Raw genomic sequence first — 23,834 nt, 5'->3', positions numbered from 1 at the left:
AAAATGGTGGTTTGTTTTTATGTCACACTGTATTTGTGGCGCAGTCGTTCAAATGAAATTTTGGGGAGAAAATTACACTTTAATGAATTGGAAAAAAAAAAAAAAAAAAACAGTAAAGTTAGCCCAATTTTTTTGTATAATGTGAAAGATTTTACACCGCGAGAATCGTGAGCTTTTTATTCTAAGCAAAAAAATAGTGATTCTCATTTTGGCCAGAATCGTGAGCTCTAATAGCCTGCATAGAAAAATTAAAAGAAACTCCTGACTGGAGTCTGTTTACATGTTGGTAAGAAAAGGTGATCTCTGGTTGCTATACCTTAATACTAATTTTGTTCTTACATTTAGTCAAATGATCCTATCTGACTTTTTACCCGGATGGCACCATCCTCATGCACAAGCGCAAAGAAACCAGCATCTCTGCCGGGTCTGCCTAGTAGAGTCCTTCAGCAAATCTGCACATGCATACACAACGTCAATTCTCACCTTGACAAGAAAGGAAGAAGAGCTGCACAAAAAAAAAAAAGCAGTCAAAAAATGGTGGACCTTTTGGGGTGAAGCTCCGCTTCAAACTTATTGCTTCTTGATGCTTAAGACCTGTATTGTCTGGGGCTTGGAGGCGGATCTTTCATCCATGCACCCATCTACTGGTCATGGAATGCTTTGTATTGTGGGAACCTATAGCACAGATTCTACGAATGGAACATAGAGCAGAAAGGGCGGGCATAGTCGGCACTTTTGACAAATGCTAATCAGAGAGGCCGCAGATAACGCCACTCAGGACCTCAATGCTATCTACTACACACATTCCAAGAACATCCACATCCTCCTCCTCTCCACTGATGCCGAAAAGGCATTCAACAGAGTTGACTGGTGTTTTATGAGAGCCATTATGATATATATCGGGCTGGTGGTACATACATGAGAGACTGTATCGACATAATATACTTGCTCCTGATGGCAGCAGTGAAAATTATTAGTGTCACTAAACCCACATCTTAAAAAACTATCAATAAATGGTGCATTACATGCTGTTTATAATCAGTCACTATGAGATTTGTTTTTTGTATCCTGCTGCTCTTTATTTCCACCTTCTGTTCATGTCCCCAAATTCAGCTAGGGATTTTGCAGCTGTGATGGCAACTCTGCACATGCTCAGTTTTCAGTGAGTTTCTACGCTGAGCATTTTCTCCCCATCCCATCAGGGCAGCCCATGAGACTATAGGGTCACACATGCGGGCGAATACGCAGTGGTAAACGACAGTGTAAGTATATGCAATTACTGAGCTATCTTAAAGGGAGAGGAGATAGCTGCTAACACTACAACGTGACAAAATTGTGTAGGTGATAAGAATAAAAGTGTAGCGCTATAGAAAACAACAACAGTCATACAATGAAGATGACTCCGTTAATACCAATGAATAAAGTGACAATAAATAAAATTAATAATACTGAACCACAATAAAGTGCCAGCGTGCTGATGTGGAGGTGAAAATTATGCAATTCATACACTAAAAATCACCAATGATAAGAAGTACAGAAAAACTAATAAAAAAACAAGTGAATAATGAAAGTTCATCCAAATCCAAACATAGAAATCACCAAACTGAGGTGGAATGAGGTCTACAAAATGATGTCTACAATGAAAAGTCCATGCGATGACAATGAAGAATCATAGCCTCATCAGCCTCTGTTCCCAGTCGATGCCTTGTACGGGGAAACGCATCGGGTGGAGCACCAGTCTTTGACGTCACCACGCACCAGCTGGCTGGCTTGAGCCACGGCTATTTAAAATCGTTTTTTTGCTTGTGGATGTGGATGAAGCCTCTTTTTCTTCTTATCTGGTAAACATATTCCAATGTGGAGGACCATATAGGAGGATCTGTCAGTGCTTGTGTAAGAAATATTACATCAGAACTACCGTCTACCATGTCAGGAGGGATACCGGCTCTAGAGGAGTCCCAGGAGGAATACTCACAGGCTGAATGACCCATTGCTGAGGGAATTTGATCTCTATAATTTGAGATCCACCTGATCTGGTAAGCGGTCTCTCTTACTATAAAGATCCAACAGAAGTTTCAAGTCATATACGGTTTATTATCACTAATATTATTGAAGTACCATATGGACTTGAATACACTCAGTATTTAATTTGTATTAGTTTTTGTTGGGCAATTTGATTTCTTTCTACAATGAAGAATCATAGCTGATTGTAAGGGTCGTCAAGGTTGTGCATTCATCACCAGGGAAGGAGGGTAGGTACTTATAACAGAATGTGTGGACTCTAATGCCAGCGGCAGAGAGTCAAACACACATAGAAGTGGGAAATCCACGGAAACATCATGGGAACAACAGGCTCAGATGATCAAGGCTGAAGATCTGGCATGGAAGATGTAACTCCAACAGACCATCACTGGAACTCCGGAAATGGGGTGCCAATGTCTCATCTGCCCCAGATGTGCATAAAAATGATTTATGAAACAAAAATGCTCCACATAGTGTAGGTCAAAAAGATAGGTGGATTTGTTTTAAAATTAAAGTACAAACACCAATGCTGATGTGTACAAAGTTAGAATTGATGTGATCACATGAATGAGCAAAAAGAGCGCAATTTATGGTGAGCTGGCTCACTTAAACTGACGCATTTCGTCCAACAGGACTTCCATTTCCACTGGGGAAGTCTTATTGGACGAAACTTTGTACAGATCAGCATTTGTGTTTGTACTTTAATTTTAAAATAAATCCACCTGTCTTTTTGACCTACACTATGGGTGCATTTGGAACTTTAAGGGGAACCGCATGCGGTTTTGTTTTGTTTTTTAACGTAACAGTACACTTTTTTTTTTTTTTAAGGGAAAAATCAGTGTAGGGTTTCCCCTAAAGAATACCCAAACAACAGCTGCATCTGATTGGATTCTAATTTGGCTATCTAATGGCTCAATCAGAATACAACAGCCCAGCAGGGGGATTCATCCATCCATCCACACTGTTAAAGGAGAAGTACAGCCATATCTCATTCGCCGGCTGTACTTCTCTTGTGGATCACAGGAGTGCCATTCGGTCCACACTCCTATGACCCATTTTCAGCAGACACCTGGCTAAAGCCTGCTGTTGGTTGACATCACAGACCCAGTCCAGACTCGTGCAACATCGCGACAATGAAGTCGGGATCCATTCACATGCCTGGATTGACACCCGGCTCAGATTCTCAGTGATCCTGAGCCAGCTGTTCCCACCCCCTTCACAGACCAGCGCTCGAGTGAGCGAGGAGGGGGCAGAGCAGAGAGCGGTGACTGACATTTAACAGCTCCCTGCTCAGGGAGCCCTGAGAACCGAGCCATCAGCTGTTTGATCGCTCAGTTCTTAGTGTTAGAGCCGGCAGGGGACAGATGCTGCGTTCACCTAGGTAAGTATGAATCTGCAGAAAAAAAGTCCATACTTCTCTATTAAGCAGGGTATACAGACTGAAAATCAGCCAGTTCAGCAGGAACTGGCTGACTTTCGGTCCATGTGTACCGCTGACTGTTCAACAGTACTGTATTGAAGCCATAGAGTGTGAATTAGTCTAGTCACACAGCTGTAAGGGCATTTTAAAATGTGTAGTTCAAAAGAAGGTGGAAATCTACTAGCTACATAGAGTAATGTTAGTTTTCAAATAAAGACTTCTTATAAAGTGCAACTTTAGAGCGTGGAGGGGCAGGATTTATAGCGACCGTGGGCACCCTTGAGCAGGGGTATATTATCTAGGTCAGAAGTTGTCTGCACTTAAAGCGGGGGTCTATTTCCTGGATGTGGTGAATGCTGTGCTCCCAGCATTCACCGCTCGTTCCTGCACATGCTCAGTGGCATCCTGGGAAGCCTGAGACTAGCTCCCAGGAGTCTGGGAGAGGCTAGAAACATGCCTACTCCCACGAGAGGAGAACCAGGAAGTGCAAAGAAGAATAGAAAAATAAAAGGTAATTACGGTGATTTAAATTTTTTTAAACGGCATGTCAGCATCTAGGCAAGGAAGAGAATACATACAGATATTGTTCAACATTTGGGTGGAACCCCGCTTTAAAAAGTATAACTGCAATATCTGATTGGTGTGCATACTAAGCATGCTATCTTTTGGGACAGATAAAATATGTTCCTTGCGAGTTCTAATAACAGGGAAAATTCCACCATACTGCCTAGTAGTTAGCACTAATGGCTCATGATATCAGAAACACATGAATGGTCCATGTACACTAGGCAGCAGAAAAAAATGCCAGAACTGCTGGCATAAAAAAAACAGCATAAAAACGCTCCTATGGAGCATATTGTACACGGGCACATTTGTGTTTATAAGCGTTTTTCCCCCAAAATACTAGAAAAAAAAAAAAAAAAAAAGGTACACTTAAAAACACTTGAAGAGCCTGAACTCTGCGTTTAGATGCATTTAAGCACATCAATATTTTTTTCTGCCCGAAGCTTCTCTGAAATCGCACTTGTAATTTTTTTTTTGTCCAGCCTGTAAAAGCTCCTCTACAAATATGCCTGTAAACGCCCAAAAGTGCATGGACACATAGGCTAACAGAGTTGCTTCTACATGCAGAAAGGAAAAATGCCAAACGCCTGTATAAGTAGCATTTTTTATGCCCAGTGTGCACGAGGCCAAAAGATGGGAACATAACATGTGATGCTGCAACATTCCATAAGACCATATTGCAGCCCAGGAAGTCAAGCAAAAAGACAAAACTCTCACTTTCGTAACACAGGTTCATACAGTGACTACGAGAAGTCCACTATTAAGGAAGCATGGTTAATCCAGCTGAAGTTTCCACTTTTATGGTTTTACATTAAAAACCAGCATACCTTTGTACCTCTTACATCAAAGACTACTTTATTTAAATGGAAACACGCCTACGTCATCAGCAGTATTGGTAGAAATGTCAGCATTTGAAATTACATTAGTATGTTTGTGACTGCATTCATTGATGTTCATAGAAATAAGTTGCCAAGGGCTCCTGCACATGGGTGTCAAAAATGTCACATTTTTACTGATCTGGATAAAGTCCATTGCTTTCAAGGAGCCTAATTATCAGTAAACTAGCACCTTGTAAACTAGCGCCTTTAAAAAAAAAAGATACAAAAATCTGTGTTGCTGATCACTACTGTACAATTTGCACATGAATCACACCTTCTTATGATTTAGAAGAATCACTCTGGAATTTTTACGTGCAAATACATATACGGACGTTTATGCGTCCCTAGTCGTGTAAACAAGCGCACTATTCAGACCATCCTCACATTTTTAGTGTTAATTCCCCAGTACTAGAACTGCATGAATCTGGCCAAAATGAGAATCACGTTTTTATTGCTTAGAATAAAGATCACAATTCCCGCGGCGTAACATCATCTTTCACATTATACATAAAAATTGGGCTAACTATTTTTTTTTAAATTCATTAAAGTGTATTTTGTTTTTAAAAAAATGCATTTGAAAGACCACTGCGCAAATACCGTGTGACATAAAATATTGCAACAACCACCATTTTATTCTCTAGGGTCTCTGCTAAAAAAATTTTTTATCATCTTTGGGGGTTTTATGTAATTTTCTAGCAAAAAGAAGGATTTTAACTTGAAACCAACAAGTGTCAGAAAAAGGTTTGGTCTTTAAGTGGTTAAACCTCCCTCATTTACAGACCGAAGTTCATTCCTTTGATCTAAAGAACAAAACGTTACAATGTTTATAGTTAGCTCAGGGCTGAGGAATGTTGTGATACCTGGCAGACTGCCTGTTTTTTTTGTTTTTTTTTTTTTGACAGCAGCCAGCTTGAGCAGAGAATTCTCTGCAAAGAAAGAATTGGGAAAATGCTTTGTTGAGATCGCAAGGGGGAAAAAATCGTGATCTCGATTCTTAACAATTAATCGTGCAGCTCTAACAGTACTGTGTACAAGGACCCATTCTCAGTTTATAGGAAGGTATAGAGTTTGTAAACATTACCTTTGATTATGTTCTGGACTAAAAAATAGCATTTTAAAATATTTTTTTTTCTTTTAGGAAATATCAAAATGTGCATGTAAATATTTTAGATTTATTTTTTTATATCCATGAGCTCTAGACTCACATGTACTTTTAGCAGGTAATCTGTATTACTTTGCTGAAAAAAAAAAATGGTGTTTACAGAGCTCAATAGCTGAAGCTACAAACTACAAAATGAGAGCAGTGATTCTTTCCCTTCACGCATTGCTTACTTTGTATAACTGTTCAGAGTTTCAACTAGCCACAGTCTTAAAGGAAAGAACTAATGACAGTCTTAAAAGGAAAGAGCCACTGAGGAGCTGTCTCTCTGAGGCGGGGGCGGCGTTGGCGGTAAAGCGGCGCTATTCGGCCGCTAGCGGGGTGGTTTTATCGGCCGAAAAAGTGTTAAAACCGCCCGAAAAGCGCCGCTGCAGCAGTGCTATGCCGGCAGTATAGCCGCTCTGCCCCACTGATTTCATTGGGCAAAAGCTCCAAAGATGCTGCTAGCAGAACTTTTTTCAGCGTCCTGCCAGCGCACAACTCCAGTGTGAAAGCCCTCGGGGCTTTCACATTGGAGAGACTGCAGCGGCTGTTTCAGGGCGCTTTGCAGGTGCTATTTTTAGCGCTGTAGCACCTGCAAAGCACCCCAGTGTGAAAGGGGTCTTAATGAATCATATAATGCAGGGATATGCAATTAGCGGACCTCCAGCTGTTGCAGAACTACAACTCCCTTGAGGCATAGCAAAACTCTGACAGCCACAAGCATGACACCCAGAGGCAGAGGCATGATGGGACTTGTAGTTTTGCAACAGCTGGAGGTCCGCTAATTGCATATCCCTGATATAATGCATTATAAAACCAAATAAAAGCTTTATTTGAAAAATCAAGATTTTTTTTTTTTTTTTATTTGTAAAAAAAAAAAAAAAAAAAATCTTGATTTTTCAAATAAAGCTTTTATTTGGTTTCTCTCAGTTTAAAAAGTTAAGAGAAATGCCCTCAAACCATTATAATTTCTCTTAACAAACTGGACTATGCTACACGAGGCTAAAGCAGGTACAAACATGCAGAATGTCATACCTGGCAATACCGAAATAAGTAACATCTACAAGCTATATTTATTATAAATATGTCCATACAAAAGTAAAGCCTACTGATATGAACCATGTGTTTCTCTTCCTAAATACACTAAAGCCTAGTACGCACAATTTAGAAAAATCTGATGAAAAAATATTGCTTGCGAAGCAATCCTACGATAATCTGATCGTTAGTACACAGCTTTCGGGAGCCAATCATGGCAGTTTATCCGATATTATCCAAAGGGACAAACACGAAAGTGTTTCTCTTATAATACCAGATTTTCATTTAATCAGTACAGTATTTGGCCGAAAATACAATACAAAACGTTACATCACTTAAGAATTTTTATTCTGTCATGTGAGTATTTTCTTAACTTTAGTAACGATATAGAGACTAGCATGCAAAAAAAAAAAAAAAAAAAAAAGGACGATCATTTTTCCCTTAATCTCATCATGTATACCAGGCGTAAGGGGTCTATTTATATTTTGAAAAAAATTACTGGACAAATGCAACAAGCATTTGCACAGCCATCACAAATTATCCTGGTAATTTAGTCTAATATGTTTATTTCCTATGATCGTCTGCTCCATCTAGTGAACGCAACGTTGTGTTTTTCTGATTCATGTATTTCAGGGAAATACTACATTACGGCCACTAGATGGAGCTGATGATCCTAGACTTTATACATATTAGACAAATTATATAATAACTCGTCAAATTCTCCAGTTACGTCACTTCGGGTGACTCTCCAGCAGTAGATTTCGATGAGTTAGCTCTACTGCCCATGCACTCGACAGAATAACAGAGACCCAGTCGGATCTTCCAATCGCCGCAGTGTGCATGCACAAGGTACGTCAATAACCTTTTTTGAAAACCCGTCAAGTTCTCCAACAGCTGCCGACGGGGTTTCTGTTATTCTGTCGAGTGCATGCATGGGCAGTAGAACCAACTAATCGAAATCTGCTGCTGAAGAGTCACCGGAAGTGATGTAATTGGAGATTTTGACGAGTTGGTTATTTTGACAGAACACCGGTCCAGGCATGTTGGCGGATCATATGGCTCTATGATGTCGTCCTGCTGTCTGCTAAAAACGGGTCACAGGAGTGCAGAACGAACTGCACTGCTGTGATCCACAAGAGAACTACAGCCAAAAGAGCTTTGGCTGTACTTCTCCTTTAAAAAGGATACAATTATTGAGTATTTAGTTTGTCATTTTAATAATAAAACTTTATTTTGGGGTTCCCAACCAGATGATTCCACTAGCTGTTTGACAACTGAAGTAGCCAAGACCTCTGCATTTGCAAATGTCAAAACCTCTCCGCAACTGTTATGTACTTATGTACTTTTAGAACATGAATATTGGCTTAATAGTTCTGTCGATAGTTTAAAACTCACACTGGTGGTGGCAAAGCATGCCGCTCCCTCCTGTCTTTCACACAATTATAATTGGCTGTCTTACTGGCCAATAGGAATGACACTACCAGGTAGTGCAAGAGTTTTACTTGGTCAGAGCAGCCCAGCATTTGGGAATAATGTAATACAGCCTGCTGTAGAATAAGAAGACACTTAAACATTTGTTAGCTGTTTATTTTTAAGGAACAGTCACATTAAGGTTGGGGGGGGGGGGGGGGGGGGGATAGAGGTAAATGTCAAGAGTTATTTTTCATTAATTCGTTAGGGGTTAATTTAGGTGGATTAGAGGAGGTGAAGCATGAAGAAGTCTTAGAACCTCTGACCTCTTTCTTTTCTTTTTGCTGTCACCTTGACAAAAGTAAAAGGAAAGGTTGACTGCACTCCAATGGCCAGAAAAATGTACACAGCGGGGGTTATTTATGAAAGGCAAAGCCACTTTGCACTACAAGTGCAAACTACAAGTGCAAAGTGCACTTGAAATTGCAGTCGCTGTAAATCTGAGGGGTAGATCTAAAATGAGTGGAAGCTCTGCTGATTTTATCATCCAATCATGTGCAAGCTAAAATGCTGTTTTTTCTTTTCCTTGCATGTCCCCCTCGGATCTACAGCAACTGCACTTCCAAGTGCACTTGTAGTGCAAAGTGGATTTGCCTTTCGTAAATAACCCCCTTTATTGCATAAAATCCATACACAAGTGTAATCCATACACAACACATACAAGTTGTTATGAGTAAGCACTTCTTGTGTGAAACATGTTAACAACCACTGCTGTCATCCTAAATCTGGGAACTGTAAAGTTTTTGTGCATGGATTTTATACAATAAAGTTTACATTTTTCTGGCCATTGGAGTGCGGTCAACCGCTATTTGTGGAATGTTTGGATTGCATCGATCACGGATTGGATCAGTACCTAATTGCACAGGGAAGGGGCTAATGCATTATGAGTCCACCTGGAGCGGCACTTGCTTTTTCACTCCAAAAGTAAAATGAAACCCACATTTTTCTGTTTCCACCACAACATGGCATAAGGTGAAATCTTCTAATAAGGACTCCTGTTCTAAGGACAGCTATCTAAGAAGCAATTCCCTTCACTTTGGAGACACAACAGATAATGCCATTGAAAGAAAAAAAAAAAAAAAAAAAAAAAAAAAAAAAAAAAGACAGGTGATTAGGTATTCCTAAGGTTTTGGCTAAATATGCACTATGTGTTAGGGTGTATGTTCATTTATTAACTTTAAGTGGTTAGTTCCATTTTATGGTTGGGGGATAATAAATACTAGGGATAGGTGACTAAACACTAGGGCAAGGGATGGGAATGTTCTGTAAGATTTTTTAGTTTTGCCAACCTTGTAAATGTCCGATGTTTGGCCCAGACATGAAGAACATCTTGCCTGCCACTTGTAAGTTCAGCACACAACCTGGTAAGTCTTGCATTCATGATTTAGCTTTCATTGAACATTAACCAAAATGGCAGAATGGAAAGCAAACAAATCGGCCTATGAATCTCATTAAATATAATGCTTGTGTTGAAATGCATACCGTTCATAGTGGTGCAACGTGCGCCAATTCACTGTATATGTATCTTTAACTGATAGCCACGTACATAAAATGGTTAAAGAACTATCGCAATTTTTTTTTAACATTATTTAAAGAAGAGGTTTGGGATTTAAACAAAAAAAAAAAAAAAAAATTTATACTGACCTAGGTGAATGAAGCATCGATCCAATGCTGCATCTGTCCCCTGCCGGCTTTGTAGTGAGAACTAAGTGATCAAACACCGCTGATCGCTCAGTTCTCTCCCTCCACTCTGAGCAGAGAGCCATGACTGGAGGATAACATAATTCTCGCCTAGGCAAGGATGCAGACATGGGGCGGGCCAGACCTTAAAACCAAAAAAGTAACCAAAATAATTGGTTGGTTATTTTAGGTTAAGGAGGAGTAAATGATGAAAATTAGAGTAGAGTAAAGGTCAGCTTTAAAAGCTAAATTCAACTTCTGGAACATGTTACTAGGGATGAGCCCGATGTTCGAGTCGAACGTAAGTTTGACTCGAACACTGGGTGTTCGCCTATTCGCCGAATGTTGATGGAGGACAAGGGCCTCATCCCCACAACCCTTGCCCGGTGGTTGTAGTGGTGTCTGCGGGCAGGGGCTTATCGGAATCTGGAAGCCCCCTTTAACAAGGGGACCCCCAGATCCCGGCCTCCCCCCGTGTGAAATGGTAACGGGGTACAAATGTACCCCTACCATTTCACAAAAAAAGTGTCAAAATGGTAAAAATGACAAGACACGGCCTGGGACAAGTCTTTTATTAAGAATAAAAAATGTCCCACAAAGTCTTCTTCTTCTACTCTTGCTCCGCCGGCGGACCGAAAAAGAATAATAAAAAAACAAGCGACCGACCTGCCTCCTGCCGTATGACGCGTCTTCGCTTTGACAGTTCTTTTATAACTGAGGGTGGGGCCACACTGTGACGTTCCCGGGTGACCCTGCCCCCTCTGACGCACGGGGACTTCCCTATGGCTTTCCCAGGGCGTCAGAGGGGGCGGGGCCACCTGGTTACGTAAACAGGTGACACTGCCCCATTTTGTGCAGGGACTAAGCACGGGAAAAATTTTCCACTTTACAGGCATACTATAGACACCCCCCAGGTACGAAATTTAAAGGAATATTTCACTTTTATGGTTTCACTTTAAGCATTATTAAAATCACTGCTCCCGAAAAAACGGCCATTTTTAAAACTTTTTTTTGCATTGATGCATATCCCCTGGGACAGGACCCAGGTCCCCAAACACTTTTTATGACAATAACTTGCATATAAGCCTTTAAAATGAGCACTTTTGATTATTCATGTTCGTGTCCCATGGACTTTAACGGTGTTCGCACAAATCTTTTGCCTGTTCTGCTGCAAACCGAACCAGGGGGTGTTCGGCTCATCCCTACACGTTACATATTTTGGGTATTATGTTAGGGTAATATGTTCTAGCTCCCGCCGCCAGTTCCCTCGATCCCGCCCTCAGTGTGACAGCAGCTGGGGAAACTTCTCCCCGCTGTCACTTTTTGAAAACAGGGTTGTAGGTTCTAATCCCATCCATGCCACGACCTGCCTTGATTTTTGCCTGCATGGGTTTCCTCCGGGTACTCTGGTTTCCTCCCACACTCCAAAGACATGCTAGCAGGCTAATTGGCTCCTGTCTAAATTGGCCCTAGTGTGTGTATGTGTGAATATGAGTTAGGGACCTTAGATTGTAAGCTCCGTAAGGGGACTGATGTGAATGATCAATATGTATTTAAAGCGCTGTGTAAATTGTTAATGCTATAAAAATAACTGTAATAAATAAGATCGTGGTCGTGCAGGGCTCTGGTATATATTGGTATATACAGTATTCTTAGGTTCAGTTAAGTAGGGGTGATTAATCATGATTAAGTGTACCCGCTGTTTGCTTTGAGATGCACTTGGATCAGGTAGTATAAGACTATAGAAGTCAGAAATCAATGTAGAACAGTGGCGCTCAATACCTATAATATAGAAAGCTTCTATATTGTTAAGAATATGTAAATAACGAGCTGTCTGTATCCTGGCCACAGTTCACTCTGAATGACACATTTTAGTCAGTGTTTGTCTGACTTCCCTATTATACACCATACAAGTTCCTGTGTAAATACCCATTTTACACTACACTGAAGAAATCAAGCTATTTTTCAATACTGTTTTATGTAGCCACTTTCACTCTTATAGTGTATTGCCATCACGTACTAAACAACTCTCAATTTTGTCAACATAAAACAAAAAAAAAAAAAAAAGTACTGCATCCACCAAAAGTACGTTATCAATGTCTGTGGTCACGGTGCATAACTTTACGTTATCAATGTCTGTGGTAACGGTGCATAACTTTTTTTGTCAAAAGAATGGTAACAAAATAAATATTATATGTTTATTATTTATACATTGATGACATATTTTATACATACAGAGTACTTCAGGACCATCAGCAGCAGAATTTAAAGGGTAATGTGCTGTACTGATCAGCTCATCGGACTCACTCCTTCCAGTTCTTGCAGCTCTCCACATGAACATCTGTCTGCGTCCCAGTGAGGAAGCTGACAGTGGGGGCATTGAGGGCCGGACAGGGACATTCAAAGGGCAGGTCTGCTTTAAAGTGACACTAAAGGTTCATTTATTTAAAAAAAAAAAAAAAAACAAACATATCATACTTACCTCCACTGTGCAGCTCGTTTTGCCTCGAACATCCTCTTCTGGGATCCCTCGCGGCTCTCTCGGCTCCTCCCTCCATCAGGTAACCCACTGGGAGAAGAGTCTCCCGGGGGGGGGGGGGGGTTACCTTGCGGGCGCGCTCCCGAGACCAGCATTCGGCGTCTATAGACTGGGGACTGGTCACTGACAGGATGCATTTAGGTGATAAAACACGAACCTTTACAACCCCTTTAAAGGAATGATCAGATTTTTAGCAGTGGTGCTGACTTTCTGGTTTTGTTTTAACTGTTGTTCAGCAAGGCCCTTCAACCAAGATTTTGATTCCAAGCGTTTGGTAATTTTGGCAGTGGTGGGGGCCATGTGCATCATTTGCTGCAAGAAAGCTAAGTATTCTTTTCTTCCATTCATTATTTTAAGGCTTCTTTCACATGAACGCTCACTGTTTAGTCTCAGTGGGGCTAGGCTGATCCCCTGCTGAGTCAGATGACATGGGAAATAGGATGTCACATATGTGACACCCATGTCCGTTCCCCATTTTTTCCTCCATGTTGACTGTTGTGGATTAATGCAGGCAGATTACATTTCAAACAGTTAAATTAGTAGTAAACCTCAGACATGAAATATTAACAAAGCGTATCCCTCTATAGTGTGTACTTGTCTCAATTAACCACTTCAGCCCCAGAGGATTTTACCCCCTTCCTGACCAGAGCATTTTTTGCGATTCGGCACTGCGTTGCTTTAACTGATAATTGCGTGGTCGTGCAACGTTGCACCCAAACAAAATTGACGTCCTTTTTTTCCCACAAATAGAGCTTTCTTTTGGTGGTAATTGATCGCCTCTGCGGTTTTTATTTTTTGCTCTATAAACAAAAAAAAAGCAACAATTTTGAAAAAAAAAAAAAAAAAAAAAACGCAATATTTTTTACTTTTTGCTATAATAAATACTAGGGTTGTCCCGATACCACTTTTTTTAAGACCGAGTACAAGTAACGATACTTTTTCTCAAGTACTTGTCGATACCGATTACCAATACTTTTATTTTTAATGTCAGGTGACAGTGTTTTTTTTTTTTTTTCTACAATGCTTTCTTTTTTTTCTTAGGGGGGGGGAGGTGGTGGACGGTGTCTGTGTTTTTTTTTATTTAAATTTTTATTATTTTTTACAAATTATTTTTTTTTATTATTTATTGCAATACTTTGTGTGTGTTTTTTTTTTTTAATCAGCCCTGTTGGGGGGCTTTGGTGAGTTATCAGTGTCTTAACAGACCCTTGATATCTCCCCCTTGAGACAAAGAAAGAGACCGAGGATAGAGATTCCCCAGTCCCTTTCTCTGTAGCCTCAGCTGCACTGAAAATGAATGGAGAGAAGACAGCGGCTCCTCTCCATTCATAAACTGAGACATCGTAATCACAGGAGGTTACAATGTTTCAGTTATGTGAGCTGACTCTGTCCATACAGAAAAGGAAGGAGGAGGACATGGAGAGGGACAGGAGAACGGAGGGGGACAGGAGAACGGAGGGGGACAGGAGAACGGAGGGGGCATGAAGGATGATGTGACAGTTAGCGGTGATCGCGTGTGGGGGAGTTACAAGCACCGATCACCGCTGTATAGATTTCACTAAAGCAGCTGAAAGCCGCGGGGGGAGAAGCTTGTAACTCCCCCACGCGGCGATCACTGCTGACTGTCCAGGTATCGGGTGAAGCATCGGGAGCATTTGCCCGAGTCCAAGTACTTAGGCAAATGTTCGGTATCGGTGCCGATACAGATATTAGTATCGGTATCGGGACAACCCTAATAAATACCCCCAAAAAATATATAGAAAAAAAATGTTTTCCTCAGTTTAGGCTGATATGTATTCTTCTACATATTTTTGGTTTAAAAAAAAAAAAAAAAAAATTACAATAAGCATATATTGATTGGTTTGCACAAAATTTATAGCGTCTACAAAATAGGGGATAGTTTTATGGCATTGTTATTCTTTATTTTTTTATTAATAACGGCGGCGATCTGTGATTTTTATCAGGACTGTGACATTATGGCAGACAGATCGGACACTTTTGACACTATTTTGGGACCATTGTCATTTATACAGCGATCAATGCTATATAAATGCATTGATTACTGTGTAAATGACACTGGCAGTGAAGGGGTTAACCACTAGGGGGCGGTGAAGGGGTTAAGTGTGTCCTAGGGAGTGATTCTAACTGTGAGGGGGCTGGGCTTCAACACACAGGACAGTGATCACTGCTCTTGATGACCGAGAGCTGTGATCACTGTCCTGTCACTAAGCAGAAAAGGGGAAATGCTTTGTTTACAAAAGCATCTCCCTGTTCTTTCTCTCCGTGATACAATTGCAGGCACCCGGCGGACATCGAGTCAGCGGGACCCGTGGTCACGGAGACGGTGGCGGGCGCACGACACCGCTTCTTAAAGGGGACGTACCTGTACACCCTTTTGCCTACCAGTGCCTTTCTGCCGACTTAAATCGGTGTGCGCTGGTCGGCAAGCGGTCAAGAGCATCAAGTGTCACTTCTCTGCTGCTTCATTTCACTGCTGTCAGCATGAATCACTTCTGACAAGTTTTCCCGACACCAAAAGAAGAAAGGTGACAGGGGAGGGATCTCAAGCTGATTGACAGCCTCAGCTCTGTTCCTGTGTGAAAAGGGGTGTGTCCCTTCCCTCCAATCAGCTGTCAGGTCTCTCCTCACTGAGCTCTGTAGAGTGTAACTTGAGCTTGCCACCCCTTTTTCTGAACTCTCAGACAAGCCTTTATAATTTCTGCACTTTGAATGGAAGTAGAGAAGACTGCGTATAAACTGGTACAACTTTTGTAGGAGGATTTGTTTCATCTCTGTGTATCATCTGAGGCCAGTCCCTTCACTGGGTGTATGTGAGGGTTTACAACCATTTTAAGTTAACAATTTTATAAATCAGCTCTTCTGCTTTAAGTGCAATGACAACTGTAACCAAAACGGATGAACATTTTTCAAATTTCCTGTTTTTTTTTTCTTGGCTAAGGTTCCTGCTAATCATTGTTCTGTTTCATCATTTAAATGTCATATGTACCAAAATCAAGTTACAAATTGTTGCAACTTTTATTATGCAAATCTACTTTTGTCAATGACTAAATATTTTATTTGCAGAGTTTTACAAAAAAAATAGAAGTTTGAAAATCCTAAAAGAGACCTTGACATCAATTTAAAAAAATGCAGGTAAAAGCACAGACAAATCAAGCATTTTAAATGCTTACTTGCAGTGTTTTCCTTTCCATAAACAATGTTTTATTGACTTGCAATGTGCCACCATATTTAGAGAGTCCCCTCACCCTCAAACCACCACCCCTTGTATATACAGAATCTGGGGGTCCTTCTTCCAGCTGGTTCCTTACATATTTGAATTTTGGGCCACACCACAGCTGGATCATTAATTCACAAAGATGGGTAAATGAGAAAAAAAAAAAAAAAAAAAACACAAATCTCAATGGAGCACAATGAGGTGACCACTGTTTTTTCAACTATATAAAGCAGAATTTAGGGGGCCAGACTGTGGCCAGTGGGAGTAAAGAATGGATCGGTGGGAAAAAACAATGCCATAGGCTTGGTGGTCAATTGACCCATCAATGGCTTCAGTGGGAGGAACAGTAACCCCCATGTCTGGCGTCAGTGGGAGGAATAGTAACCCCCATGTCTGGTGTCAGTGGGAGGAATAGTAGCCCCATGTCTGGTGTCAGTGGGAGGAATAGTAGCCCCCATGTCTGGTGTCAGTGGGAGGAATAGTAACCCCCATGTCTGGTGTCAGTGGGAGGAATAGTAGCCCCCATGTCTGGTGTCAGTGGGAGGAATAGTAACCCCCATGTCTGGTGTCAGTGGGAGGAATAGTAACCCCCATGTCTGGCGTCAGTGGGAGGAATAGTAACCCCCATGTCTGGTGTCAGTGGGAGGAATAGTAACCCCCATGTCTGGCGTCAGTGGGAGGAATAGTAACCCCCATGTCTGGTGTCAGTGGGAGGAATAGTAACCCCCATGTCTGGCGTCAGTGGGAGGAATAGTAACCCCCCATGTCTGGTGTCAGTGGGAGGAATAGTAGCCCCATGTCTGGTGTCAGTGGGAGGAATAGTAACCCCCATGTCGATGTCAGTGAAAGCAATAGTGCCTTTTATCAGTGAAAGGAATAGTGTCTGAAGGGCCGGATAAAAGGCCATCAAAGGGCCACATCTGGCCCATGGGCTGCAGTTTGCAGACCCCTGATATAAAAAAGAAAAAAATAACTGTTTCCCAAATTTCTGGTATAAATGATATTACATAAAATGCAATCATGGAGTTTGGTAATGGTGCAGTAGAGTCTTTATAGTATAGGTCATACACAGAGGGAGGAGGAGGATGGAGGTTAAAGAAGAACTTCACCCCTGTAATGTTTGCCCCCTGCCTTCCGTGCCACCATCTTTAAAAATCCCACATGTGTGTAGATGTGCCGCAGGCCTCTGCCAAGTGTCTAGGACCTGGCAAAAACCTGGGTCATGTCTGCACACACACGGGGGAATCCCACACGTGTACAGATGCTGTTGGGTTCTGGGATCCGGGACCTTGCAGGGACTCCCAGCATCTGTGCGCATGACACGGCAGACAGGCTGCAGATTGCTGCCATTTCCCAAACATTTGGCAGGGCGCTGCCATGTCTGTGCCTGGGCAGATTTTGTGGCCCCTGTGTAAATCGCTGCCTTTGGAATGTGGCTCGGCAATCCCAGGAGGCAGCACGGTGCCCCGATATAATTCTTGTCTCTGTGAGTAAAACGGGAGTTAAAATTCTTTTCAAACACATTGAAACATTCTCTAATTCTGTAAAGGGAGACCAGAAGAGGAAAGGTCCCTGTATTGGTGAAGGTGACAGGATAAGGGAGGTGAAGGGGTTAATAAACATGTCATCAGACACAGGATGGTTCTGTAATGTACAGTAAAGGAGAGGGGGTGAAAGGGTTAAAAAACAATCCACAATCATGGTAATAAACCCCCCACCTGAAGCTGCTGCCTTAATGAATAGCTTTTTGCGGCACTGGTACTTACATTGATCACAAATTGATACATGTACTGCCATACATTATACTATCTGGTTGTACAATCTCCTTAAAATTTACCATACACAATACAACCTCAATGTACAATCTCCTAGCTCACCACTCACATTACAATCTGGTTGTAGCCATTGCAACAACTATGTAGTGCAAGGGCCTGCCTCACTGAATACCAATTGGTTAAATCGTTTAATAGGTTTTTATATGACATTGTTTTGGTAGACCTACAGTTGACTTTACAGAGATAGGAGTGGGATTGTAAAGTGTATGGCGGTCGTAGTTCATAGGTCTGCCTGATTTGATGCCAGCTGACTAGGTTGTTTAGGACTGTCCTCATACTGTATTATATAGTTTTGATCATTCTAATAGTGGCCATACACACTTTGATTTTATGATCTGTTTGATGTGTGAATTAAACAAAAGGATTAAATCAGAAACTGATCACATAGGCACAACTTCCCTTTCCGATTGATTTACACTCTCTAGATCAGCCAGGGCAAAAAAATGATCGAGCGTTTGGCATTGATCAGCAGCACTGAGATGATTTCGACAGGAATCCGATCATATTTTGAGAATATCTGATGAAAACAGAGATAAGATCGATAACTTACAATCGTATTTTGCAATGATCAATTGCAATCCCTTTGAGTGTGACATATCAATCGTGTTGTTGGCTATCGAACGATTATTCCCATTGGAAGATACGATCAATGACTAATGATTTGTATCTCCCAACTATCGATTGCAATCTACTTCGTTTGAAATACACTTTTCAGCGTTCAGCATCTAGATCGATTGTGTTGTCGACTACAGTTTGTTCCTATCATAAGATTTAATCGATGAGTTATGATTGTATCTTCCAACTATTGACTGAAATACACATCCAAGCGTGTGGCATATCCATTGATTGTGTTGCTGACTATTGATTGGTCCTATCAGGAGAGATGGACCGGAAAAGAAACTGATTATTTATTAAACATGAGAAACCGTACAATCAGATTGTCCAGTGTATGAATTATATCTGTGCTGTCACAAAAGGTGATAGGATCACTGAGTTATGTTTGTGTCTTCCAATTATGGACTGAAATACGCTTCCCAGTGTGCGGTATATTGGTCGATTGTGTTGTCAACTATTGATTGATTATGTCTATCAGAAGATAGGATAGCTTACAACCGTATCTTCCAACTATTGATTGCAATCCACTTCCTAGCATATGGCATATCGATTGCCTGGGTTGTTCACTATAGATTGACAACTTCTAATGAGAGATACAATTGATGACTTATGATCTTATCTTCTAATTATCGATTGAAATACACTTCCCAGCGTGCGGCCTGTCAGTCAACTGTGTTGTCAACTATTGATTGATTTTTCCCATCAGAAGATAGAGTTCATAAGTTACAATCATATCCTCCAACTATCAAATTAAATTCACTTCCCAGCATGTAGCATATCGATAGACTAGATAATGTATTGTATTATTAGACTGGAATATTCCTATTGGGAGATCCGATTGATGACTTATGATGACTTGTGATCGAATCTTCCAATTATCGATTCAAATCCACTTCCCAGCATGTGGCATATTGATCAATTGGCTTATCTACTATAGATCGGTTATTCTATTATTACCATTATTATATTACCGTACGTTTTTGTATTTGCACATAAGATTATGTCTAGATGTATTGGGTTATACATTGATCATTTATGCCTTACACATATCTGGTTCTTTAAATAGGGTATATGCACTGCTATAATGTTTACATATTTGGCACAATACTTCACGTTTAGATTATTTTTATGCACATATTCATATTCTCTATATAGAAATTTGGATATTCCTATATAGACTGCACATTAGATTGTGTCTAGATGCACTGGGTTATACATTGATTAATGACTTATGATCGTATCTTCCTATTATCGGCTGAAATACACTTCCCAACATGCAGCATATCTGTCCATTGGTTTGTTGATTATAAAAAGATTTTTCCTATCGGGAGATATAATTGATGATTGTATCTTCTAATTATTGATTGAAATCTTCCCTGCATGTGGCAAATCGGTCGATTGGGTTATCGGCTATAGATGGATTACTCCTATTGGGGGATACAATTGATGACTTATGATCGTATCTTCCAATTATCGATTGAAATACGCTCCCAGCGATTATAGCTTGATTATTCCAGTTGGGAGACATGATTGATGACTTATTATCGTATCTTCCAATTGTGGATTGGAATCTATTTCCCAGCATGCAGCATATCAGTAGATAGGGTTATCGACTATAGATTCATTATTCCTATTGGGGGATATGGTTAATGACTTATGATCGTATCTTCCAATTATCAATTGAAATCCACCTCCCAACATGAAGCACAGCGATTGACTGGGTTAGCGACTATAGATTGATCAGCCTTATTGGGAGATACGATCGATGACTTATGATGGTATCTTCCAATTATTGACTGAAATATACTTTCGGCGATTAAACTTGGTTATACTTATTGGGAGATACAATTCGATTGATGACTTATGATTGTATCTTCCATATAACGATTGAAATTCTCTTCCTGTATTACCTTTTTGTATGACATATGCAGTCATATGTAGAAACAAATATGTTCTTGGTGGTGACTCTTAGGGCTCGTACACACTATAAGAAAAATCGGGCAAACATTTTCGTCCAAAAAACGATTGTACGATATTCTGATAGCGTGTACACAACTTTCGTCAGCTGATTCCGAACTTTCAAGCAAAATTTCCAAAGGGACAAACCACAACATTTTTCTCTTATGGTAACAGAATGAACTGTTTAATGTGTATCATTTTCTTACAATTTTCAGAAGAGAAAAATCAGATACGAAAGACTGCGCGTGATCAGAAACAATAAAAAAAAAAAAAAAAAAAAAAAAAAGCCTCTCATAAATGAGAATTTTCCAGGTGGATAAAAAAAAATCAAGTTTTTTTTTTTAAATTAAAAATGAAAATCTGATTTTTTTGATGTTTATCAAATTTATTTTAATAAGATGCTTTTGGAGTAAAAACTAAAGACAGTTTTCTATTTAAGATACATTAATAATTTAGTTTGTCCAGCATGAAATGGAGCTTAGTTATGTAGCATGAGGCTGTATATTCTGCAATATTTACATTTTTGGTAAACTCATTCAATGAATCCAAGCTCTGCAAGCTAAAATAGCATGCACTGCATTGAAGTATCCATACAATTTCACATTAACCATGAATTAACTCTTCCTTTATCCCATTGTTTTGCAAATCTATGTACACTACAAACTGTATGACTGAATCGGTTCTGACATCGCTATTTTAATAACCTGACAGCTTATTATTCTAAATAGGAAACCTTCATTTTGTTAGCAAATATTAAAGATTCTAACTACCAGCAAGAAGAAGTCCTTACATTTAAAGAGCACCTGTCATTTCATTTCCATCATGGCAGCGCCTGTTAGCGGGCATCCACTCACCTGATGCCGCCGTGTCCCTCACCTTGTTGTGTCACTGCCGCCTCACCAGCCATCCCATTAAAGTGAATGGGACTGTCAGTGAGTCAACAGCGGGTCAGAGGAGGAGCCCGCTGGGGGACAGAGTTGACAGTTGCTCTTTAAAAATTAGGATTCAAATCGAGATGATTTAAATCAAGCCTTTTTACCAGTGATTTAGATTGTAAGCTCTAGCGAGCAAGGCACTCTGATTCCTCTTGTACCAAATTGTATTGTAACTGTAATGTCTGCCTTTATTTAGTAAAGCTCTGCGCAATCTGTTGGCGCTGTATAAATCCTGTATAATTATTATTATACAGGATTTATATAGCGCCAACAGTTTGCTTTCCAACATGAGGGCAGACAGTACACTTACAATACAATTCAATACAGGAGGAATCAGAGGGCCCTGCTCTTTAGAGCTTACAATCTAGAAGGGAGGGAATAATAATAATAATAATAATAATAATAATAATGATGATGATGATGATTTAAATCAAATCCACCCTGGAATTTTCATACATTATTTCCTTCCTTGGTTCCGACTTGCTGTGAAAACGAGGAAAATCGGACATTCGTTCGCCTGATTTTCTTACAGTGGCATACCCCACTTTAGATACAGCCTATTGGTTCTGTCTACACTTGACCTTTTTCATATTGCTACCGAAATAAACAGTTCGTAAAAGGCATTAATTATTCCTAATGGAAGGTACGATTGAGGACTTACGATTGCCTCCTACAATTATCCATTGAAATACACTTCTCAGCATGCAGCATATGGGGTTTTCGACTATACATGGATTATTCCCCATGGGGAAAGAATTGATGATTTATAGAAGTAGATATGGCCACTACAGAAGAGGCAGTACAATCTGATTGGACAGAGTGCGAGATCTAGCCCCAATGTGACTGGACAGAGTGCGAGATCTAACCCCAATGTGACTGGACAGAGTGCGAGATCTAACCCCAATGTGACTGGACAGAGTGCGAGATCTAACCCCAATGTGACTGGACAGAGTGCGAGATCTAACCCCAATGTGACTGGACAGAGTGCGAGATCTAACCCCAATGTGATTGGACAGAGTGCGAGATCTAACCCCAATGTGATTGGACAGAGTGCGAGATCTAACCCCAATGTGACTGGACAGAGTGCGAGATCTAACCTCAATGTGATTGGACAGAGTGCGAGATCTAACCTCAATGTGACTGGACAGAGTGCGAGATCTAACCTCAATGTGACTGGACAGAGTGCGAGATCTAACCCCGATGTGATTGGACAGAGTGCGAGATCTAACCCCAATGTGATTGGACAGAGTGCGAGATCTAACCCCAATGTGATTGGACAGAGTGCGAGATCTAACCCCGATGTGATTGGACAGAGTGCGAGATCTAACCCCAATGTGACTGGACAGAGTGCGAGATCTAACCCCGATGTGATTGGACAGAGTGCGAGATCTAACCCCGATGTGATTGGACAGAGTGCGAGATCTAACCCCAATGTGACTGGACAGAGTGCGAGATCTAACCCCGATGTGATTGGACAGAGTGTGAGATCTAACCCCAATGTGATTGGACAGAGTGCGAGATCTAACCCCGATGTGATTGGACAGAGTGCGAGATCTAACCCCAATGTTATTGGACAGAGTGTGAGCTGACTGTGGGTAGTTCATCCCCTGGTCCTTCCATTTCCTGTGTAGTGTGTGTGTGTCAGGGCTGTCACATGTGCTCTGTGTATGAAGTCTTATTGTACAGCTGACTCGTGTAATGTAACCATGGAGTATAGTCTTGACAAGTTTCTATAATAAAAGTCGCTAATAAAGGTCCGGCCAGTGTGTGGCGCCCTCTCTCACCTGTAGCAGTGTGTCCCCCCCGGGCGGTGATAGCGCTGATGGTCCCACTCCTCTCCCTTCTTCCTCTAAGGCTCCATTGTGACCGGTGCAGGCTGAGTTGAGCCCCGGTGTCGCCTGTTCCTCTTTCAGTTTCCTTGTTTTCTCTGGCTTCTGGGCGGGTTTTGGGGTGAGCTCATTACACAGCACCGAGGTCCTCCTCCCTCCTCCTCCTCCTCCTCCTCCCAGGCTGGAGGTGTGTGCGGCCACTAAACTCTTCTCTCACTTCCTGACTGGAAATTCCCATATCAGTGAGTGCAGGAGGCTGGCCAATCACAGGGCGCCTCACAGCACGTCATGGGGATTTTGGATGGCACCGAGTGATGCTGAGATGTTCACAAGAAAGAGTCTTCTGTGAAATGTCCCCTCACCAAATAATAAACAATCCTATTATATACTGCGCATGTCACAACAAACACCCAGTGACTCACCTCACTCACTCACCTCAGTTGCTCACCTCATTCACCAGGTCTGGCCCCTTATTCACATTACAATGTAACACATTGCACTTTACTCGCTTTTAAGCCCTTCACAAACAAATCCTAACACCTGAACACCATTTTGCATTTTTTTTTTTTTTGTGTGTGGAAAATTGTGTTTCATTGAGTTTTTAAAAAAAATTAAGAAATATAAATACAACAATTCACAAAACGACCCTTAAGCAGGCAACAAGAAATGTTACGCAG

The 23,834-nt window shown here is 41.0% G+C and overlaps 1 protein-coding gene across 5 annotated transcripts in view; it reads right to left on the bottom strand.

Moving 5' to 3' along the window:
• The window catches only part of NFKB1 (nuclear factor kappa B subunit 1), a 214,741-nt gene extending 191,396 nt beyond the window's left edge, over positions 1-23,345 (bottom strand). For 4 of the 5 annotated variants that reach the window (XM_073601654.1, XM_073601638.1, XM_073601643.1 and 1 more), the window contains exon 1: positions 23,113-23,345. The gene's annotated coding sequence lies outside the window, so the exon portion shown is untranslated. The remainder of the gene's footprint in view (positions 1-23,112) is intronic. The other variant, XM_073601630.1, reaches the window with a different exon arrangement.
• Between the last annotated feature and the right edge of the window lie 489 nt (positions 23,346-23,834).

Source organism: Aquarana catesbeiana, linkage group LG01 (assembly GCF_042186555.1).
Source record: "Aquarana catesbeiana isolate 2022-GZ linkage group LG01, ASM4218655v1, whole genome shotgun sequence".
NCBI classification, from domain to species: Eukaryota; Metazoa; Chordata; class Amphibia; order Anura; family Ranidae; genus Aquarana; species Aquarana catesbeiana.
Note: the sequence above shows the minus strand (reverse complement) of the source record. Positions and strands in the feature narration are given on the sequence as shown.